General features: G+C 41.9%; 1 protein-coding gene and 1 long non-coding RNA gene across 8 annotated transcripts in view; one reads left to right on the forward strand and one right to left on the reverse strand.

Moving 5' to 3' along the window:
- The window catches only part of NTNG1 (netrin G1), a 447853-nt gene that overhangs the window by 351127 nt on the left and 75415 nt on the right, over positions 1–21311 (reverse strand). The gene's annotated exons all lie outside the window — the stretch shown is intronic.
- Positions 6010–20214, forward strand: LOC143787422 (uncharacterized). Its single transcript, XR_013218361.1, has 3 exons — positions 6010–6626; positions 11185–11310; positions 20098–20214. It is a non-coding gene; the product is annotated as an uncharacterized LOC143787422 (long non-coding RNA).

The following is a 21311-nucleotide window of genomic DNA, read 5'->3' on the forward strand; positions in this document are numbered from 1 at the left end:
TAGAGCGTAAGCTCTTATGATAATTTGGGTCTCCTCTCTTTCTCTCTCTTTTACAGTGTAAGCTCTAAAGGTCAGCGGGGTTCTCTCTTTCCTGTAGAGCAGTGTTTCTCAACTCCAGTCCTCAAGACCCCACAACAGGTCATGTTTTCAGGATTTCCTTAGTATTGCATAGGCGATGGAATTAATGCTTGAGCAGGTGATGAAATTATCACCTGTGCAATACTAAGGAAATCCTGAAAACATGACCTGTTGTGGGGTCTTGAGGACTGGAGCTGAGAAACACTGCTGTAGAGTGTAATCTCTTATGGTCAGCGGGGTCCTATCTCTACTGTAGAGTATAAGCTCTTATGGTCATCGGGCTACTCTATCACTTGAGAGTGTAAGCTCTTACGGTCAGCTGGGTCCTCTCTCTCTACTGTAGAGTGTAAGCTCTTATGGTCAGCAGGGTCCTCTCTACTGTAGAGTGTAAGCTCTTATGGTCATCGGGGTCCTCTTTCTATCACTTGAGAGTGTAAGCTCTTACGGTCAGCGGGGTCCTCTCTCTCTACTGTAGAGTGTAAGCTCTTATGGTCAGCGGGGTCCTCTCTCTCTACTGTAGAGTGTAAGCTCTTATGGTCAGCGGGGTCCTCTCTCTCTACTGTAGAGTGTAAGCTCTTATGGTCAGCAGGGTCCTCTCTACTGTAGAGTGTAAGTTCTTATGGTCAGCCGGGTTCTCTCTCTCTCTTGTACAGTGTAAGCTCTTATAGTCAGTGGGGTCCTCTCTCTCCTGTAGAGTGAAAGCTCTTATGGTCAGCGGTGTCCTCTCTCTCTCCTGTAGAGTGTAAGCTCTAATGGTCAGCGGGGTCCTCTCTCTCTCCTGTAGAGTGTAAGCTCTAATGGTCAGCGGGGTCCTCTCTCTCTCCTGTAGAGTGTAAGCTCTTATAGTCATTGGAGTTTTCTCTCTTTCCTGTAGTGTGAAAGCTCTTATGACCAGCAGGAACCTCTATCTCTCTCTTCTCCCCACACCTGTATTTTGCAAGCAATAGGTTTCCAGTATTGAAATTTGCACAAATGTATTTTTTGCAAATCAAATTTTTGCAGACAATTTGATGAAGTTTGACAGCTCAAATTTCAAAAGATCCGCTCATCTCTACATCCCACCATGATTTTCTTATGTTTTTATTACATAATATGATATTTAAATTATGCATTGAAAAATGCAACCAGTTTCCAAAAAGTACCCTAAAATGGTTATATGAATGGCACAATACAAAAATAGGCAAGAGTTCGTAATTAGAAAAAGAAAAATTGGAAAAAAATAAATTATTTTAACAGGAAGTGATTTAAGGGATTGTCTCACATTTGGACATAAGGGACTGCTAAGAGTAGGTCTCACTCCGGTGGACACTTCTCTGTGTGTTACAATTTTAGCCATTGATTTGAATGAGAAGCATATAAGGCTAAATCTCCCATAGGGTTTGTTCTCATGTAGCATTTTTGCAGTTTTTTTTCAGGCATTTTTTGTGCATTTTAACCCCTTAAGACCCAAGGGTGGTTTGCACGTTAATGACTGGGCCAATTTTTACAATTCTGACCACTGTCCTTTTATGAGGTTATAACACTGGAACGCTTCAATGGATCCTAATGATTCTGACACTGTTTTCTCGTGACATATTGTACTTCATGATAGTGTTAAAATTTCTTTGATATTACCAGCATTTATTTGTGAAAAAAACAGAAATTTGGCGAAAATCTTGAAAATTTCACAATTTTCTAAATTTTAATTTTTATGCCCCTAAATCACAAAAATATTTCAAACAAAATACTTAGGAAGTAACATTTCCCACACGTCTACTTTACATCAGCACAATGTTGGAACCAATTTTTTTTTTTGTTAGGGAGTTATAAGGGTTAAAAGTTGACCAGCAATTTCTCATTTTTACAACACCATTTGTTTTTAGGGACTACACCACATTTGAAGTCATTTTGAGGGGTCTATATGATAGAAAATAACCAAGTGTGACACCATTCTAAAAACTGCACCCCTCAAGGTGCTCAAAACCGCATTCAAGAAGTTTATTAACCCTTCAGGTGTTTCACAGGAATTTTTGGAATGTTTAAAAAAAATGAACACTTAACTTTTTTTCACAAAAAATTTACTTCAGCTCCAATTTGTTTTATTTTACCAAAGGTAACAGGAGAAAATGGACCCCAAAAGATGTTGTACAATTTGTCCTGAGTACGCCGATACCCCAGATGTGGGGGTAAACCACTGTTTGGGCGCATGGCAGAGCTCGGAAGGGAAGGAGCACCATTTGACTTTTCAATGCAAAATTGACTGGAATTGAGATGGGACGCCATATTGCGTTTGGAGAGCCACTGATGTGCCTAAACATTGAAACCCCCCACAAGTGACACCATTTTGGAAAGTAGACCCCTAAGGAACTTTTTTAGATATGTGGTGAGCACTTTGACCCACCAAGTGCTTCACAGAAGTTTATAATGCAGAGCCGTAAAAATAAAAAATCATATTTTTTCACAAAAATGATCTTTTTGTTCCCTATTTTTAATTTTCCCAAGGGTAAGAGAAGAAATTGGACCTCAAAAGGTGTTGTGCAATTTGTCCTGAGTACGCTGATACCCCATATGTGGGGGTAAACCACTGTTTGGGCGCATGGCAGAGCTCGGAAGGGAAGAGCGCCGTTTGACTTTTCAATGCAAAATTGACAGGAATTGAGATGGGATGCCATGTTGCATTTGGAGAGCCGCTGATGTGCCTAAATATTGAATTCCCCCACAAGTGACACCATTTTGGAAAGTAGACCCCCTAAGGAACTTATCTAAATGTGTTGTGAGAGCTTTGATCCCCCAAGTGTGTCACTACAGTTTATAACGCAGAGCAGTGAAAATATAAATTCTTTTTTTTCCACAAAAATTATATTTTAGCCCCCAGTTTTGTATTTTCCCAAGGGTAGCAGGAGAAATTGGACCCCAAACGTTGTTGTCCAATTTATCCTGAGTACGCTGATACCGTATATGTGGGGGGAACCACCGTTTGGGCGCATGGCAGAGTTTGGAAGGGAAGGAGCGCCGTTTGGAATGCATACTTAGATGGAATGGTCTTCAGGCGTCACATTGCGTTTGCAGAGCCCCTAATGTACTTAAACAGTAGAAACCCCCCCAAGTGAACCCATATTGGAAACTAGACCCCCCCAAGGAACTTATCGAGATTTGTTGTGAGAACTTTGAACCCCCAAGTGTTTCACTACAGTTTATAATGCAGAGCCGTGAAAATTAAAAACTAATTTTCTTCCCATAAAAATGTTTTTTAGCCCCCAAATTTTTATTTTCCCAAGGGTAACAAGAGAAATTGGACCCCAAAAGTTGTTGTCCAATTTGTCCTGAGTACGCCGATACCCCATATGTTGGGGTAAACCCTGTTTGGGCACACGGGAGAGCTTGGAAGGGAAGGAGCACTGTTTAACTTTTTCAACTCAGAATTGGCTGGAATTGAGATCGGACGCCATGTCGCGTTTGGAGAACCCTGATGTGCCTAAACAGTGGAAACCCCCAATTCTAACTGAAACTCTAACTCAACCACACCCCAATCCCAACCACACCCCTAATCCCAACCACACCCCTAACCCCAACCACACCCCTAACCTCAACACACCCCTAACCCTAATCCCAACCCTAACCACACCCCTAAACCCAAAACACCCCTAACCCTAATCCCAACCATAACCCTAACCACTAGGGTTGAGCGAAACGGGTCGGCAATTTTCAGAAGTTGCCGACTTTTGGCAAAGTCGGGTTTCATGAAACCCGACCCGACCCCTGTGTAGGGTCGGCCATGAAGTCGGCGATCTTCTGAATCTGGAATCGGAATTCCGATACCGATTCCCGATATGTTTAAGATATCGGGAATTGGTATCGGAATTCAGATTTAAGTGTAAAATAAAGAATTAAAATAAAAAATATCGCCATACTTACCCTCTGACGGGCCCTGGTACTAACCGGGAACCTTCCTTCCTTAGAATCAGCTTTCCAAGACCTGCGGTGACGTCACGGTGACGTCGCGGCTTGTGATTGGTCGCGCGGCCTCCATGTGACCGCTCGCGCGACCAATCACAAGCTGCGACGTCACCGTGACGTCACCGAAGGCCCTGGAAGGGCTGATTCTTAGGAAGGAAGGCTGTCGGAAAGAAGCAGGGCGTGTCCGAGGGTGAGTATATACCTAATAGGAATATACTCACCCTCGGCTTCGTTCCGGCAGCCTTCCTTCCTAAGAATCAGCCCTTCCAGGGCCTTCGGTGATGTCACGGAGACGTCGCGGCTTGTGATTGGTCGTGCGAGGGGTCACATGGGGGCCGCACGACCAATCACAAGCCGCGACGTCACCGTGACATCACCGCAGGTCTTGGAAGGCTGATTCTAAGGAAGGAAGGTTCCCGGTTAGTACCAGGGCCCGTCAGAGTGTAAGTATAGCGATATTTTTTATTTTAATTCTTTATTTTACACTTAAATATGGATCCCAGGGCCTGAAGGAGAGTTTCCGCTCCTTCAGACCCTGGGAACCATTGGAAACCCAATGCACTGCATTGGGTTTCGAGTTTCGGCCGACCCCGACCCCGACTTTTTTATAGGATCGGCCGATTTCACTCGACCCGACTTTTGAAAAAGTCGGGTTTCGTGAAACCCGACCCGATCCTATAAAAGTAAAGGTCGCTCAACCCTACTAACCACACCACTAACCCTGACACACCCCTAACATTAATCCCAACTACAAATGTAAATCCAAACCCTAACTTTAGCCGCAACCCTAACTGTAGCCCTAACCCTAACTTTAGACCCAACCCTAACCCTAACTTTAGCCCCAACCCTAACCCTAACTTTAACCCCAACTTTAACCCCAACCCTAACTGTAGTCCTAACCAACTTTAGCCCCAACCCTAACACTAACTTTAGCCCCAGCCCTAACCCTAACTTTAGCCCCAACCCTAACTGTGGCCCTAACCCTAACCCCAACTCTAACCCTAGCCCCAACCCTAACCCTAGCCCTAACCCTAACCCTAGCCCTAACCCTAGCCCCTAGCACGAGGGGTGTGTCTTAGGTCTGTGTGTGCTATATGTGTAGCGCTCACTTTTGGGGCTGCATAGGCATGAGTAAGACCTATTTTGGTCGAAATGCGTAGCCATATCTTCACAATCACCTGTTTGGTCTACCTTTTGTAAGGATTTGTTTTTTATCTTCATGTTGGATTTACAATAAAATATAAAGGAAAAAAAGGTGTTTTTTTTTGTTTTTTTTTAACCCATCTTGCTGGAGCTGGAGCATCCATGTTCTTTAGAAAACTGTATGTTGGTAGGACTAAGAGGAAATTAACGGTACGAATAAAGGAGCATCTGAGAAATATTCAGAAATGGTTCCTGGGCCACCCTCTATCTCGTCACTTTAAAGAGAAACATAATGGGAGTATTAAAGATGTGCAATTTTGCGGGATTCAAAAGGTCCGACAAAATCCGAGGGGGGGCAACTTCCTGAAACAGATGTCTAAAATCGAATCGGAATGGATATTCAGGTTAGACTGCCTTACCCCCAAAGGCCTGAACCATGAACTTGAACTACATGCCTTTTAAACGGTACAGGTGGTGGTTCGTGTCAAATTAAAATAAATATTTTTTTATATTTGGGTGTTTTAATATATGTATTTTCAAATAAGTGACTGAGGTCAGTTTTTTAGAGTCTGTGTGACAGTTCTTATAATATTGCTAATTTTTAGTGTCACATAGTCTGTATGCATTCACACGTAGGTATAGCCTTTTGCATAGTTTTTTATATCTATTTACATTTATATGTATATGGGTACACATATTTTAATGGCATATATTTTAATGGTGCATTATTTGACATACGGTCAGTATGTGATGGGCGTTACCAGAACATCACATTTGTGGTTTTAAGCAATTTTTAATAATAAAGGTAGTTATTTATATACACATTTTTTGGTAAATGTATTTTTAATTCTCTATATATAGTTTCTGAACATGGTCCATACACATAGGTATTGTACAGGGTCTTGAGCAATATCTGGCAACAGTCATGTATTCTTGAATAATCCTGATACCATAGGGGGGTCGGATATTGCGGTGTGACAATAGGCGGCCATCTTAGGCCAATATGGATCAATGCAGCTGGGGTGGGATTTAGAGGTCTGGTAGGCAGGCACACATGTGCAGCGAAGGTATATATATAAGAGGAGCTCTTACATAGGGCTTCAACCCTGATGAAGAAGGGCACACCCCTTTGAAACGCGTCGGTTAGCTTTTTGTCCTAGTAAGGCTCCGTAGGCCTGTGACGTCACACGCTGTTTGTCAGCGTCGGCCATCTTTCTTCAGTGTAACCAGGGACGCCTCTGGCCGGGACGTTCCCTGGCTCTGCACTGAGTAGCGACACCCCTCACTGGTTGCGGCCAGCACCAGTAGATGTGCGCTTACCTGACCGCTACCATTCGTAGGATAACCTTGCTCCCACACCTGCCGCCAATACTGGTGAGACGCTGCACACTACCCCCGGTATCCACCACGAGCAGCCTTGCGGGAATTCAGCGCAACACACGTCATCTTGCCGACTACACTCTAATACGGTAAGAGTTTCACTGCTAAGCGCATTTTAGCAGGCAAGTACAATACATCCATCAATTGCGGGCATCATACCTGTTGATGTTTATCTTGCCGGCAAATATTTATACCTGGACGTACAGCATACACCACAATGAGCAAGTAGGTACACATTAGTCAGCAATTAGGTATACTACTACTCGTAGCGGGGTATTTCACATTCAATTACTGCACATATTCACGTTTTTTTTTTGGTCGCACTCCTGTAGTTAGGGATAGTGTTATCTAAATCACCCAAGCGCGGTATCAGTTATTAGTATATTTATTGGTCTTCACAGAAGTGGCACATTTTCTGGGGCTACCAGCAGCTGGGGGAGTCTACAATTTATTCCCACTTACCCAGTGGGTACCAGTGGTGAGCGCCAGTGATATTTGTATATCAAGTTTCATATGAGGTCTTGTTTTTTGCAGGACAAGTTGACGTTTTTATTGGTAAAATTTTCGGGCACGTGACATTTTTTGATCGCTTTTTATTTAGATTTTTGTGAGGCAGAATGACCAAAAACCAGCTATTCATGAATTTCTTTTTTGGGTGGGGGTCGTTTATACCGTTCCACGTTTGGTAAAATTGATAAAGCAGTTTTATTCTTTGGGTCAGTACGATTACATCGATACCTTATTTATATCTTTTATTTATGTTTTGGCGCTTTTATACGATATAAACTATTTTATAGAAAAAATAATTATTTTTGCATTGCGTTATTCTGAGGACTGTAACTTTTTTATTTTTTCGCTGATGATGCTGTATGGCAGCTCGTTTTTTGCGGGACAAGATGGCGTTTTCAGCGGTACCATGGTTATTTATATCCATCTTTTTGATCGCGTGTTATTCCACGTTTTGTTCGGCGATATGATAATAAAGCGTTTTTTGCCTCGTTTTTTTTTTTACTGAAAGGGTTAACTAGTGGGACAGTTTTATAGGTGGAGTCGTTACGGACACGGAGATACTAAGTGTGTACTTTTATTTTTTTGGTTATTTAGATAAAGAAATGTATTTATGGGAACAATATATATATTTTTTTATTTAGGAATTTTTTATTTTTTTTTACACATCTAAATATTTTTTTTTTTACTTTATAACGCTGTCCCGGGGGGGGACATCACACTATAGGGTCAGATCGCTGATCTGACACTTTGCACAGCACTGTGTCAGATCAGCGATCTGACAAGCAGGGCTGCAGGCTTACCAGCGCCTGCTCCGAGCAGGCGCTTGTAAGCCACCTCCCTGCAGGACCAGGAAGTAACCCCACGGCCATTTTGGATCCGGTGCCTGCAGGGAGGAGACACTTGGTACAAGGTGAGCACATCGCCTTGTACCGAGGGTCTCAGGGAAGCCCGCAGGGAGCCCCCTCCCTGCATGATGCTTCCCTATGCCCCCAGAACGCTGCAATCATGTTTGATCGCAGTGTTCCAGGGGTTAATGTGCGAGGAGCGGTCCGTGACCGCTCCCGGCACATAGTGCTGGGTGTCAGCTGCGATAGTCAGCTGACACCCGGTCGCGATCGGCCACGCTCCCCCTGTGAGCGCGGCAGATTGCATTTGATGTACTATCCCGTCACTGGAAATTAAGTCCCAGGTCACCTCGACGGGATAGTACGCCATATGGGATTAAGGGGTTAAAGTAGCAGCAAAATAAGTAAGATCTCTAAAATTTCATTAACATGACGTATTTTTTCATTGTGTTCTTCTTATTTTAGCTGCAGTGATTTTTTTTAATTGCAGCAGTTTTTTTTTTTACTTATTCAGTAGTATGCATGAAAATTAGTGATAGGCAAACTTGCTCGGATTAGGTGTAAAGGCCCCGTCTCACATAGCGAGATCGCTAGCGAGATCGCTGCTGAGTCACTAGTTTTGTGACGCAACAGCGACCTCAGTAGCGATGTCGCTATGTGTGACACGTACCAGCGATCAGGCCCCTGCTGTGAGATCGCTGGTCGTGTCGGAATGGCCTGGACCTTTTTTTGGTCGTTGAGGTCCCGCTGACATCGCTGAATCGGTGTGTGTGACACCGATCCAGCGATGTCTTCACTGGTAACCAGGGTAAACATCGGGTTACTAAGCGCAGGGCCGCGCTTAGTAACCCGATGTTTACCCTGGTTACCAAAAAAAACAAACAGTACATACTCGCCTTTCGGTGTCCGTCAGGTCCCTTGCCGTCTGCTTCCTGCTCTGAGTGCCGCCGTACAGTGAGAGCAGAGCGCAGCGGTGACGTCACTGCTGTGCTGCGCTCTCACTGTACGGCGGCACTCAGTCAGAGCAGGAAGCAGACGGCAAGGGACCTGACGGACACCGAAAGGCGAGTATGTACTGTTTGTTTTTTTTGGTAACCAGGGTAAACATCGGGTTACTAAGCGCGGCCCTGCACTTAGTAACCCGATGTTTACCCTGGTTACCCGGGTGCTGCAGGGGGACTTCGGCATCGTTGAAGACAGTTTCAACGATGCCGAAGTCGTTCCCCTGATCGTTGGTCGCTGGAGAGAGCGGTCTGTGTGACAGCTCCCCAGCGACCACACAGCGACTTACCAACGATCACGGCCAGGTCGTATCGCTGGTCGTGATCGTTGGTAAATCGCTATGTGAGACGGGGCCTTTATCCAGACATGCTCATGTGCTAAATGAGGGACTTACAACGTGCTCGAATAATATGTTTCACGTTACCGTGCCTGCATTTCTCACGGCTGTTTGACAGCAGCAACATACAGTACAGACCAAAAGTTTGGACACACCTTCTCATTTAAAGATTTTTCTGTATTTTCATGACTATAAAAATTGTACATTCACACTGAAGGCATCAAAACTATGAATTAACACATGTGGAATTATATACTTAACAAAAAAGTGTGAAACAACTGAAAATATGTCTTATATTCTAGGTTCTTCAAAGTAGCCACTTTTTGCTTTGATGACTGCTTTGCACACTCTTGGCATTCTCTTGATGAGCTTCAAGAGGTAGTCACCGGGAATGGTTTTCACTTCACAGGTGTGCCCTGTCAGGTTTAATAAGTGGGATTTCTTGCCTTATAAATGGGGTTGGGACCATCAGTTGTGTTGTGCAGAAGTCTGGTGGATATACAGCTGATAGTCCTACTGAATAGACTGTTAGAATTTCTATTATGGCAAGAAAAATGCAGCTAAGAAACACGAGTGGCCATTATTACTTTAAGAAATGAAGGTCAGTCAGTCCGAAAAATTGGGAAAACTTTGAAAGTGTCCCCAAGTGCAGTGGCAAAAACCATCAAGCGCTTCAAACCACAGCACCTTGCAGCGCCATGCTATTCTATCCAGTTTGCATTTAGTTGGACCATCATTTATTTTTCAACAGGACAATGACCCCAAACACACCTCCAGGCTGTGTAAGGGCTATTTGACCAAGAAGGAGAGTGATGGGGTGCTACGCCAGATGACCTGGCCTCCACAGTCACCAGACCTGAACCCAACTGACATGATTTGGGGTGAGCTGGACCGCAGAGTGAAGGCAAAAGGGCCAACAAGTGCTAAGCATCTCTGGGAACTCCTTCAAGATTGTTGGAAGACCATTCCTGGTGACTACCTCTTGAAGCTCATCAAGAGAATGCCAAGAGCGTGCCAAGCAGTCATCAAAGCAAAAGGTGGCTACTTTGAATAACCTAGAATATAAGACATAATTTCAGTTGTTTCACACTTTTTTGTTAACTATATAATTCCACCTGTGTTAATTCATTGTTTTGATGCCTTCAGTGTGAATGTACAATTTTCATAGTCATGAAAATACAGAAAAATCTTTAAATGAGAATTTGTGTCCAAACTTTTGGTCTGTACTGTATGCAGAGATTGCCTAACAAATCCCTGCCAAACAGCCACGAGACATGCAGCTGCGAGGACTCGAACATATATTATGAGCATGCCAAGTCACTCGTTTAGCATACGAGCCTGCTTCGACAACACCTTATCCAAGCACATTCGCTCATCACTAATGAAAATACATAAGAAATGCACGTAATGTAATCTACCCAGTGATTTTCCAGTCAACATCGTGTTTTTGAAGAGAAAAAAATGGGGCAAAAAAAGCAGTGTGTAAACATACCCTTAGACAGTTTATACCCAAATGTTTCTGTAACTGTAACTGTAGAAATCAATGAGTAAAACTCCAAACTGAAAAGAACCTATTTAAGATGCATGGGAAAGGAAAAAAATTATCATTTTATTCTTACAAATTATCCCTAATGCTTCCCAGGTTCTATCCCGCATTTCTATCCCATGCAGTTCTCCATGGATTCCACTGATCTCCAAGCTCTTATGTTTTATTATAGAGTATTACTATTAGAACACTTTAAATGTAACTCTGGGCACTTGTAAAAATCTTCCTTCTCAGATTCCTACTCTCGGCCATAGAGAATAGCAATGATAGTAGTTGTTAGGTCTGGTATAGTAAAGATGTTCAGTGTATTGTGTCAATGGTTGAATGAACAGTCTTGAAAAGTGACAACCACTGTTAAGAGCCAGCAACAGGCTCAGAGCAATTCACTTCCAACCTCGTCTTGGCAGGTAATACAAAGTGCATTACTCAGTCAATGGAGAAAACGAGCTCAGGAGAAAGCACTTCACGGTGTTACAAGAGTCTGAAATCTTTGTTCCACTGGAAGACATGATGGGAGTAAAATTTGGAATAACGTAGGTATTCGACAACAACAACAAGTTTCAATGATTTCTTTCATAAAACTGCTGTCCTTAATTACTAACAGATTTAGTAGCCTGGATCACGATGAGGGATATTATCATAGACTGAACACACTACACAGTATGTATCTGCGAAATAACCACATGCCTCTGGAAAATAGTGTGAAATGTTAGTAATAATGGAAAACCTAAAGATGTTGGTATGACAGCTATTCCCTATCCACTAAGGGATAATTAATTTCCCGATTTCTGGGGTTTTGACTACTGGGACCCTCATTGATTCTGTGAACTGGGTTGTGAATGGGACGGTGGTCAATCCACTGCCACTCCATTAGTTTTTAATGAGGCAGCCAAAGACATCTGGTCTTCTACCCTCACGTAACCTGAATGGAGCAAACGTGCGCATGATGAACCCCCACTCCTTTCACATAGGGCTATTCAGTGATCCACGTCTCTGGATTGGTGGGGGGTCCCAGCAGTTGAACACACTGCAGTTGGTAACTGATCCCCTATCCATGAAAGATATTTTAGAAACTTGAGATTACCTTTTAAAAAATAAATCTTAACATCATGTCTGAGATTAGATATAGCTACAAATTCAACCGTACACATTTATTTATTTATAACATAACAGATTGGGCCTTTAAAGGGAATCTGTCACCAGGTTTTTGGCAATGAGGCCACGTTCACACATTCAGTATTAGGTCAATATTTTACCTCAGTATTTGTAAGCCAAAACCAGGAGTGGGTGATAAATGCAGAAGTGGTGACGTGTTTCTATTATACTTTTCCTCTGGTTGTTCCACTCCTGGTTTTGGTTTACAAATACTGAGGTAAAATACTGACCAAATACTAAACATGTGAACATGGCCTTAATCATAGAGCAGCATAATGTAGAGAAAGAGACTCTGACTCCTGTGATGTGTGAGTTACTTGACTGCTTGCTGTAGTTTTGAGACAGTAGGATGGGAGGTTTGAACCTCTCTGGTGGTGGCGAGGTGGTATCAGAGTTATTGCAGGCTGTAAGATTTCCCAAAGAGATGAGTTTTCAGGTTGTGTCTGAAGGTTTTCAATTCTGGGAGACACTCTGATGTGTTGAATTCCTGAGGATGGGGAATTCTTGGGAAAAATCTTGGAGGCGATTGGGTGAGGAATGTATGAGAGTAGAGTAAAGCAGGACATCTTGTGAGGAGCGCAGATCACATGAAGGGAGGTATCGGGAGATCAGTTTGGAAATGTACTGAGGAGACAGATTATTGTAAGTGATTATTAGTAGTTTAAATTGAATTTGGTGGGGAATTGGAAGCCAATGAAGGAATTGGCAGAGGGCAGAGGTGGAGGAGTAATCGGGCATTGGAGTTAATGATAGACCCGATGGGTGCCAGAGAGTTAAATGGGAGGCCATAGAGGAGAGTATCGCAATTGTCAAGGCGAGAGAAGATAACATTTTCATTGATTCGGTGTTGTGGTAAGATAAATTCTGAAAATATTTTTGAGTTGGAGGTGGCAGGAGATGGTAAGGCCTTGGATTATTAGGTACACTTAATAACTGCAATTTCCATGCTCTATTGTGACAAGGAGAGCGTCACTTCATCTAGTAATTAACACATTTCCTATCAGTTAGTAAACATGTATTTCTCCGTCATGGTTTGCACAGATATATATGCGATGAAAGATTCTCAATATGTGGATGTCACAATATTATGATTTAGACCTTTAAGGCAGAGACGTTTCCACCAATGTTAACAGATGTCATACACGTTTTGCGTTGAGCTAAATTAGGGAAATATTAAGTATATTGTTTTTGAAAATAAAAAACCTGCACAGGTCTGAAAATTAACTTCATTACACTAGTCCTATTCTTTCTATAATAAGGCACTCTTAAAACTAAGGTGACATAAAAGTTCTAACATTTACGTTTCCAAGATAATGCCCACAGCACATTTTTAATGGAATAGTCTTCTGTTTAATTCACGGAATAGCAAATAGGATTGTAACAAACATGAGAATGTCTTCCTGGCAATGCTTAGTGCTAATCTAACACAGATCAGTCGTCTATTTGATCAGCCGGCATGTCCAGTATTGATTGCTCAGCCGATAGGGAACACAAGCTTTTTAAGCACTAAACTGCTCTGGTCTCCTTCCTTGTGTTCTTACCAAGATCCCAAATGGTTTTCACAAGAGGGAATAAGGTTCATGATCTCTATAGATAACATGTAGCCTTTTCTCAAACTTCCTTTTCTGGTAAGAAAAATATATGGAGTTTGGTAGTTTGAAGCATAGTAGTAGAGAAGGATCCTGGAAATACACTAAACATATTAATAGGGCTCAATTTACCTGCCATATGCCTAAATGGTGTCCTTTTGGCATTGCCATATTGGTAAGCAGGGATAGACACAGAAGAAAAATAAATGAAAATAAATAGTGGCCCATTGTTATCCAATAGCTCACAGAATAGACATGCAACCTTATAGACAGTGGGAAGCTGCGTTATTAAAAGAGTGGTCCTCCTTACTCATTAGAGGTCTATGAAGGTACACCCATGGCATGTCTGCTCCTGCCGTATGCATCAACACACCTAATTTTGCTTCATGGAATATGATAGTACACCATTATTTGCAGACTTGCAGAGGTATTCAGTGAGTGTATATCACATTGTATGCATTTTAATTCCAGAGTCCTACAAGTGATATATGCTACTATATGCCTATTCATGGTCACATGTTGGAGCCTTCATCTAAGATAACGGTTGGTAAGTTCTGTCAGTGCATACCTTGAACAAGAAGGCAGAGTATGGACAGAGCCTTACATGAGTTTTCATTCTCCAATTACCAACCTAGATGGGTATCCATCTATTAACACATTAATGTGCACCATGGGCACATTCAATGTCTATGTAACTGCTAGAGATAGCCAAGTATAGGGCAGTCCCCACTTCATTCTAATGAGGCATTTCAGAGCCACATTCTCAGGATAACTGATGGCCCAAGGGTAGGACCCACAACAAACAGACAGTTATCACTAGAGAGGAGTGAATCAATAGATGACAAATAAAATTTGCTATGAATTCTTCAAAAAAGAATCTGGATTTGATCCAAATGTTTCACAATTTGATATGCACAAATCCAGCAAACTGGCATACACCTACCCTACCTCCACAACTGGTCATCTGCTGCCTTCAGTATGGTTTTGAGTTTCTGTTCTCTTTGGTATTCTACATTGACTATGTCTCATGTCTCCCCAAGCGGTCATGTAGTATATGATGCTTTCACACACATCATAAAGCCTAGACAGCATCGTAAGATGAAATAGACCAAAAGATGATCACAGATCTGAAGCTACAGAAGGACCGCTCAAGAAGCTACATTGGCAGCGCAGCTCAGGGTGGGTCTAGTACAGGTAAATATAGTATTTTCGTTTTTTTACACCTATTCCCAACCCAACATTTATTATGGTTTGGCGTCTGGAAAGACCTCAGACTATAATAAGTAGCAATCGGGCATTTTCAATTCTGACCAAATTTATTTTGACCAAATCGAATCTGCCAGCCCATTTGAGCAGGTCTTCACTGAAAAAAATGTGGAGAGATTTGAACATCTTTAGTTGTGTCACCTGTCCTATCCATAGGTGATAACCTGCCAAGTTGGGAGTAACCCTTTAAATTCCATAGAATATTTTGAAGTATGTCCTTTAATGTCGACATATTGTCAGTCACTCCTTTAATCAATTCCCCAAATCGCTTTGATGATGCAATACACTTACTACTACTCTTATAACTATTAGCACAAAAGTTCCATATTGGCATATATGCCACCTTGATAAACAGTGGAACTTTTGGTGGTCGTTCTTCGAGTACATGAAGTTACAGAAATATTGATACGAGTTTGCAAGAATGTTCTGAAGAAAGATTATTTTCCCTTTAACATCAAAGGATCCGTAATACCAAATTGGCTTTGAGGTTTTTTTAGCAGGTAGAGTAAAAGACTGAGCTGAAAAAATGATTATTATAGCCATCTAAAAGTATGTTTCTAAATAGTAGAGCAGCCATGATCACCCGGAGATACCTTCTGTAGAACAACATTATCAATTCATCAAAGAAGCAAATGTCATTAGGAACTGAAAGCCGGGGAATCACTGCATTTGATCTCCAGCGTTGATAGCATTGCTATTGATTGGCATATACTCTGGCTCTCCTAGATGTAGACACAACAGATCAAACCTACTTGGTTCTTGTCACTTAACTATGTTAAAACAGAGAAAACTGTTAAAAGATGGCAAACTAAATTTTAACTCACGGGCAAGAACATTTCAACAATGAAAACAACAGGTTCAGTGCACACAATGATAATATGTGACCAGCAAAAATAATTTGGCCCAGGGGTGTAGTTATTTATTTTACTGATTTATATAGCACCGTCATATTCCGCAATGCCTTACATGCATCATCCTCACTATCTCATTGGGTCTCACAATCTACGTAAATTCCCTTTCAGTATGTCTTTGAAATTTGTTAGGAAACCCTGGGAAAACCACACAAATACGGGAAGGACATACAAAGACCTTGTAGATGTTCACCTTGGTGGGATTTGTACTCATCACCTCAGCACTGCAAAATAATAGTGCTCACCACTGAGCCATCATGCTGGCCATGCTACATGCTGGGGTGTAATTTAAGGAAGGTTGAAAGTAGCTTGGTGGGTTGTCATTACAGCCATTATCAGAGGAGCTCCAACAAGCTACTTTTCTATGGCTCAAGTATTTTGATACAGGACAATGGCAGTAAAGATAACCTTTGACCTTGGTGATATAAATTATTCTGTATGGGCCCATACTGCATCACTGTGTGCCTCAGAGATGATATATAAAGCTGTGGTATTTTCTAACACATGCTGTATTGTGATATTTTCTTCTTTGAAAGCATGGTTTCAAAGGTAAACACAATCCAGTATGGTGGCACCAATGGCGGTATATTGTTTTTCCATGTGCATCAGACTTTAGCTCAGTGAACGAAAAGATTTTTGTTAGATGAACCCCTAAGCTTAAAAGAGTTGTCCACTACTCAGGCAACCCCTTCTGAATCTCTATGTTACTTCCTAGTAAAATAATAAGACTTATACTCACCTCCGCTGTTGGCATTAGTTCTTACGGGGATCTCCTGACATGTCACGCAATCCCTCTGGCCTATCACTGCAGACCTCTCTCTTGTATGGACGAATGAAGATATCTGGACAAAGTGAGAGAGCAGCCACAGCTCTCGGTTAGAAAGTAAAAGAGGAGAATGTATCAGTGTTATTATTTTCTGAGAGAAAACATAGGGATTCACAAGGAGTGGTCCAAGAATTGGACAACCCCTTTAATTATACAGAAAAGAAAACACAATTTTTCACCTGTAGAGGGCTCTCACACATTATGGTGGCCTTATGCAATATTGTAAATATATTTCTGGAAAACCCACCAATATTAAATGGATCGGCCAACTATATCTTGAAAATGGGGTCTACCGAATGTCCTTTGATGGTAGAGTTTCAAGAAGAATTCAATATACCGTAAATACTCGAGTATAAGCCGACCCGAGTACAAGCCGACCCCCCTAATTTTGCCACAAAAAACTGGGAAAACTTATTGACTCGAGTATAAGCCTAGGGTGGAAAATGCAGCAGCTACCGGTGAATTTCAAAAATAAAAATAGATGCTCCATACCATTCATTATTGCCCCATAGATGCTCCATATAAAGCTGTGCCATATAGAATGCTCTGCACCGTTCATTATGGCCCCATAGATGCTCCATATAAAGCTGCGCCCCATATACAATGCTCTGCACCGTTCATTATGGCCCTATAGATGCTCCATATAAAGCTGTGCCATATATGCTCTGCACCGTTCAGTTTGGCCCCATAGATGCTCCTTATAAAGCTGTGCCCTATATGCTCTGCACCGTTTAGTTTGGCCCCATAGATGCTCCTTATATAGCTGTGCCCTATATGCTCTGCACCGCTCAGTTTGGCCCCATAGATGCTCCTTATAAAGCTGTGCCATATATGCTCTGCACCGTTCAGTTTGGCTCCATAGATGCTCATTATAAAGCTGCCCCATATGGAATGCTCTGCAGCGTTCAGTTTGGCCCCATAGATGCTCCACATAAATCTGTGCCATATATAACGCTGCTGCTGCTGCTGCAATAAAAAAAACAAAACACATACTCACCTTTCTTGCTTGCAGCTCCTCAGCGTCCGGTCACGGCGTCTCTCCGCACTGACTAATCAGGCAGAGGCCGCGCACACTATATGCGTCATCGCGCCCTCTGACCTGCACAGTCAGTGCGGAGAGACGCCGGGAAGATGGAGCGGCGCCCGGCGTGTGGAACATGGACAGGTAAATATGCGATACTTACCTGCTCCCGGCGTCCCGCTCCTTCCCCCGGACAGCTGGTCTCCGGGTGCCGCAGCCTCTTCCTCTATCAGCGGTCACCGGCACCGCTGATTAGAGAAATGAATATGCGGCTCCACCCCTATGGGAGTGGAGTCCATATTCATAAGTTTAATGAGCAGTCCCACGTGACCACTGTACAGGGGAAGAGCTGCGGCACCCGAAGACAGTGTGACGAGCAGGGGGAGCGTTAGGATCGCCGGGACTAGGTAAGTATGCCTCAGCGCCCTCTCCCCCTCACCCGCCGACCCTGCCACAGACCGTGACTCGAGTATAAGCCGAGAGGGGCACTTTCAGCCCAAAAATTTGGGCTGAAAATCTTGGCTTATACTCGAGTATATACGGTAACTGATCTTTCTGATCCTTTATTGATGGTGGGGGTTTTGGGGTCATTTTTTTTTACATGGGCCCAGGAGCTGTCAATCCACTTTATGTGATGTGATTTCTTTTCCATAATTACACATAGATCACAGTGTTTCCATTGCTTCTTGTCATTTCCTGGGTCAGCTTTCCTCGGTTATTTTGCATCTGGCAAGTTTCCTTTCTGTTCAGTGTTTTAAATAAGTGTTGCTAATTGCTCCCTAATGAATTTCCGAGCTACGTATTTATTTAGAAATCAAGCTCTCAATTCATTTAATTGCTATGTTCTCCTCTTGAAAGTACTTGTGTTTTGGTTACACCAAATTATAGGGAACAAATGGGCTTTCCATAGGCAATTATTCCACTTGTCTACATAAAACCCGCTGGATCACTTACAATATTCAAACTGATTTTTCAACTGTGTAAATAATGTACTGAGGATATTTAAGGCTTCTTTGAGCATTTTTGCTGAAACTATCACTTCCTATAGCAGGGTAAACCGAGATTATTTTTCATGTATTGATATCATATATAATGAATGGGATCAGCATGTTACTAATCTATCTGAAACCATCAGACGTGAGGTTGAAGATTAAGGAAGGCAAATTTCTTTTCTGCGCATTTCAATAATTTAACGACAACTTGTAAAATGTGTTTAGATCTAACGCTTGCAAACTGTCAGTCTACTTTCTATAATTGTACCAGATCATTTGGAGTCATCTCTCATCATTTTTAAAATCTCAATTTTCTTTTAGCGAGTGGAAGAATTTTTATTTCCATTTAGCATCTGAAACATGTACGGATTTAGTTCTCACAATTGAGGGTTAAAGGAACATTGAAAATATTCCAGCAATTCCTCTCTTAGGGCCCGATTCATCATAGCTTTTACGTCAGTATCTTGTTGTAAAAAGCTTTGAAAAGTCCCAAAGCTTTGGCGCAATTTAGACCTTTGCTAAAATGTTGCAACTTTTGGCATTCTCTCGCCATTTTCACCCTGCTCCAACAAAGTGGTTGGAACTGTGGCAAGACAGGACCACGGCTACCATCGCTCATCAAATTTGTGACGCGCATCGGGGTGCACTGCGCTACTCTGGTGGGGACTGGAGTAGGGTTTGTGTTGAGGTGCACAAGAAGGTGCACGCCACTTCTCCAATACTCCTGATTCATTAAGAGGCATGCACTTCTTAATGAATCAGGAGAGTCTGACTCCAGCATGCCCCCTCATCAAGACCAACCGACAACGCCGATCTTGATGAATCGGACCTTAGTCTCCTGGTAGCTTTATTCCATTTGCTATAGCATTACAATTAAAACTGAAAAATAAATAAATATACGTCATTGACAATGTAGTCAGTTATTGTCCAACCGCCAGGTCCCCAATGATTAGCACAACAATGGGGCTAAGCTGCAGTACCAGGCACAGCCACAAGTCCTGATGCACTGCTGCACATGGATAAACATTGACAGGTGCACTTAAGAACTGTGGCTCATTAATTCTGCTAATCAATGTGGGCTCGGGGGTTTATTTCCCATCAATGTATATTTCTACCTCGCTGCTAGATCAAGAGGTTGAGTTACAAAACATCTTCTTTCCATGATACTCATCTCATCCAGCAAAGCACACAGTTTAGTATAGTTATTTCACAACATAAAGACAATTCTATAACTCATTAAAGGAATTATAATAATCTGAGCAGAAATAAAGAATTTTCCAGAATATAAAGTATTTCAGAACGAAACAACAAAGTACAAGGAATGTATCTCAGTCATTACCAAACCTCAACTTTTATATCTGTTATATCTGATTGTTTTGATTGCAACATTCATCAAAATGCTCTAATATTATAATATTGAAAAATATTTTATACTACTGAGATATTGGAGAATTAAGATATTTCATTTTTCCATATGCATAACTCTTTATTTCAAAGAAATGCCGATAAGGATCAGGGTTGGCCTATTTTAACTTTTATCCTCCGACTATAAATATTTAGCAATGCAGAATATTCAGCTCAGCTCCGCGGCTGGGGGTGCATGCAGATGAGGTTCCGGGACCAATGAATAATGCAAATAAGAGGAGAGAGCGAGAAGACTGCAGGAATCCTCTCGGCTTCACCTGGTGAGTCTCTGGATTTCTCGAACATTTGTCATTAAAACTAAAATAATTTTCAAGTGGTGAAAGAGGTCAGCAGCAGCCACTCTTTACTATGGCACAGTTATAAGCAGACATGTTGCTAAGATAAGGCAATTGTTTTTTTCTCCTCTTTGATGGTGCCTTATGGCGAAGGAATCATTTTAGTATGTTAGTGTGTTTCTGATGGGGCAAAACTTTCTCTTGGAGCTGGAAAAATGTTGAAGTCAGAATACTCAACTTCGTTAGCTTGGAAAAATACTTTTATAATCTCTTGTAGTTAAGATTGGAACCAGAAAGCCAACGAATTAACGTCATCCATGTTTTGTTTTTTTTCACTTGGCTTCAAAACAAACCATAATGTAATTTGCCAGAAATATGTAATTATTTTATGTGGTCTAAATGCAACTATTCTGGCAAATCTGGCAGTTTTTCTTTTGTTCCCGCGCCTCCCCATTCCTGAGATATGAACCCTCTTCTCTCTTTTTGTGCATAGGAAATGTAATGGCCGCCATACACATTAGATAACAGGTAGCCAAACCCCTTGATTTTGTTATGATCTGCTGGCTATACAGTGTGTGGTGGTCTCCACACTGTCCCAACAGACTATGTCTGAGGACTAAAGGATCTCCTTTGGTTCAGAGGGAAGATAAGCCAATGTGGGCTCTCTCGTGGAGTATAGGAACGATTTGATCATTCCTGAATATGTAGATATTGGGAGATATAGATATCAGATAAATGATAGATTGGCCGTCAACTATCTAAAGTGTATGGCCAGCTAAAATCTTGTTAGTCTAGGGGTATAATCTTCAACTCTTCTCTGTGAGCATCTTTCTAAAGTTTATAAGTCTAGCTTTACATGAAGAGGAAAAATGGAAAAGGGTGTCATATCTCATGAAGGGACAGGCAGGAACAAAAAGAAAATCTCAGCATGTAGACCAGACAATAATTGCATATTTATGACAAGGGTCGGGTCTTCTTTAAGTAGATTTATGGTAGGTTTCAATCATATTTATCTGGTAGCTTTCAAATAGACACAAATTGATATGTAGGTAAAGCCCATGTGCCCCCAGATCC

This window comes from Ranitomeya variabilis, chromosome 8, assembly GCF_051348905.1.
Source record: "Ranitomeya variabilis isolate aRanVar5 chromosome 8, aRanVar5.hap1, whole genome shotgun sequence".
NCBI lineage: Eukaryota > Metazoa > Chordata > Amphibia > Anura > Dendrobatidae > Ranitomeya > Ranitomeya variabilis.